Here is a 2,425-nt window from a genome sequence, read left to right as displayed (position 1 = left end):
GAGGAGTGATATTGGGATGAGGAACCAAAAGATATTCAGATTCTATGTGTATAATTTACAGTGACCATGTATATTATGTATACAAGACAAGCTGATTAAAACATGAAACAATGTTGTAGAAGCACATTTGTTAACATAGAACTATAAAAATGAAATTGCAATACAGCATGTTTGTCCTTAAATATATTTAGAAGTTGAATCATTGGCTTCGCTTGCTTTTATATTTCAATTTAAAAAGCAAACATGATTGATTGTGGCCAGGCATTTGAGCTGTACGTGCGTGGGCAGCAAAGCTGAGAAGAGCAGAGGGGGTCATAGACACTGGCCTGCGTGTTCAGCCTTCTCAAGCCATGGCCTGGGCCACCTCCTTACTCCTCTTTCTTTTCCACCTGAGGACTGCCGCACCACCTCCTGCGCCGTGCAGCTTCCACCAGACCTTTCAGCGAGGTTAAGCCCTGTTCCTAGAGGCAGTTGCTGCTGACCCTATAAGTCAAAGAAAGAAATATCTGGCTAAGCTCAACCTTGGTACTGGTGGCCACCATGTCCTTGAAGATCCAGACAAGCAATGTAACCAACAAAAATGGTCCCAAATCCATCAATCCCAGGTTTTAATTGGAAACCTAAACACAGCTGTGGTAAAGAAATCAGATGTGACCATCTTTTCCAAATATGGCTGTGTGGCCAGCTGTTCTATAAACAAAGGACAGGCCTTTGTTCAGTACTCTAATGAGCCCGGGCAGCTGTGCTGGGAGAGAATGGACTGGTGCTGGCTGGGCAGACCCTGGACATCAACATGGCCAGGGAACCCAAGCCCAACAGATCCAAAGGGCTAAGAGAAGCACAATCTGCCATATACAGGCTCTCTGACTATCGAGATCACCTGTCACCAGTGCCAGTGCCCAGGGCAGTTCTTGTGAAATGACCCTGTGTCACAGTCCCTTTGCTCCATCATGTCAAAACTCCCATCCCATCAAGCTCTTTGCCCATTCCAGAGGCATGACTACTGGCTCAGCCAAGATCAAGTTAAAGAGCAGTGAGCTGCAGGTCTTCAGGACAGAACTGACCCAGATCAAGTACAACATTGATGCTCTCTTGGGCCACTTGGATCAAATCGCTGAGGAGCAAAAGGCCAACCCAGATGGCAAGAAGAAAGGTGACAACAGCAATAGTGGTGGCAGTGGTATTGGCAGTGGCAACAGCACCAACACAAGCAATCTACCCAAACCCTAGAACTCATACCCAAGTAGGCACCACCCAGGAAAAACCCCAGACTCAAGATGATGGTGAGGAGGAGAGGCTGCTGATGCATAGTGAGGAAGAGTAGGAGCTCAGCCAGGACACAGACGCAGAGGATGGGGCCTTACAGTAAGCAGCCTGACAGGAGCATTGGCCACCAGCAGGAGAAGGGTATCCATGTCCAAGGCCTCACGCCAGTCACCCACCCCCTGAATGCCAACTTGTAGTGAGTGCCAGAGGAAAGCTGGCAGCATGCACTCCTGGCCCCCATGCATCCCAGGCTGGTGCCACATTTTCTGCAGGTGGAGTAATTGACTACCCTTCCCCCATGCACCCTCCCGGTCAGAGCACAGGGGGTTCCTCACACTCCGCCTCCCCTCCCCAGGACATTCTTAGGCTTGGGGGTTTTCTATTGCTTTGGAAGGGGGTTGGTAAAGGATGGGGACCTTGACAATAAAGAGATTGGATCCAGCCAAAAAACAAAAAGCAAACGAATAATTTACAGGATAAAAGTAGACAACATCCATGAAGGTGAATGTGGGGCAAGTGGAATCCCCAAATCTCTGGTCTAATGAGTTGGAATCGGGAACGCGTACTGTGCCATTCATCCACTGCTACTGAAACCTTCTGAACTATGTCGCCAGAGTGATTGCATGCTTAGTTCCTTAATTTTAGTGAAGATTTTGCCTTCAACACTCAAGCATTGATGAACTTTAAGAACTATAAACATAATGAACTTTAAAATTAGGGACCACACCAAAAAAAAAAAAAAAGATCCTCTTTGTTGCTTTGTTGTTGACAATTTCAGCGTTTTATTTTAGTGATAAAAATCAAATACCATAAATATTCCTTTACTCTAAATATAATCCAGCACATTTTGTCTCTGTTTATATCAGTCCATCCAAGACAGGAGATGAGGGTGAGAGTCTTGATAGGATTAAAAGGGAAAAGGTAGCAAGAGAAAGAAAGAAAATAATTAATAGCTTGAAACATTCTTGCTGAGTTGGTTTTATAATATGATTTTCAGACAGAATGACAGCCAGCTGAATGAGAGAAAATATAAAATCACTAAATTTAAACACTGCTATTGGAAAATTGGAGACAAAATGTAAACAAGCATTTTGCCTATTTCATGTTTATCGCATAATCACGGCACTACCATATTTGGAATAAATAGCCTAATATTTGA

General features: G+C 44.6%; 1 pseudogene; it reads left to right on the top strand.

Moving 5' to 3' along the window:
* Positions 1–540: 540 nt before the first annotated feature.
* On the top strand, positions 541–1,369 carry LOC101562034 (annotated as a pseudogene).
* Positions 1,370–2,425: the final 1,056 nt, after the last annotated feature.

Source organism: Octodon degus, unplaced genomic scaffold (assembly GCF_000260255.1).
Source record: "Octodon degus isolate 3935 unplaced genomic scaffold, OctDeg1.0 scaffold00253, whole genome shotgun sequence".
Taxonomy (NCBI): domain Eukaryota; kingdom Metazoa; phylum Chordata; class Mammalia; order Rodentia; family Octodontidae; genus Octodon; species Octodon degus.
The sequence above is the reverse complement of the archived record's forward strand: the minus strand, read 5'-3'. Positions and strand labels throughout refer to the sequence as shown.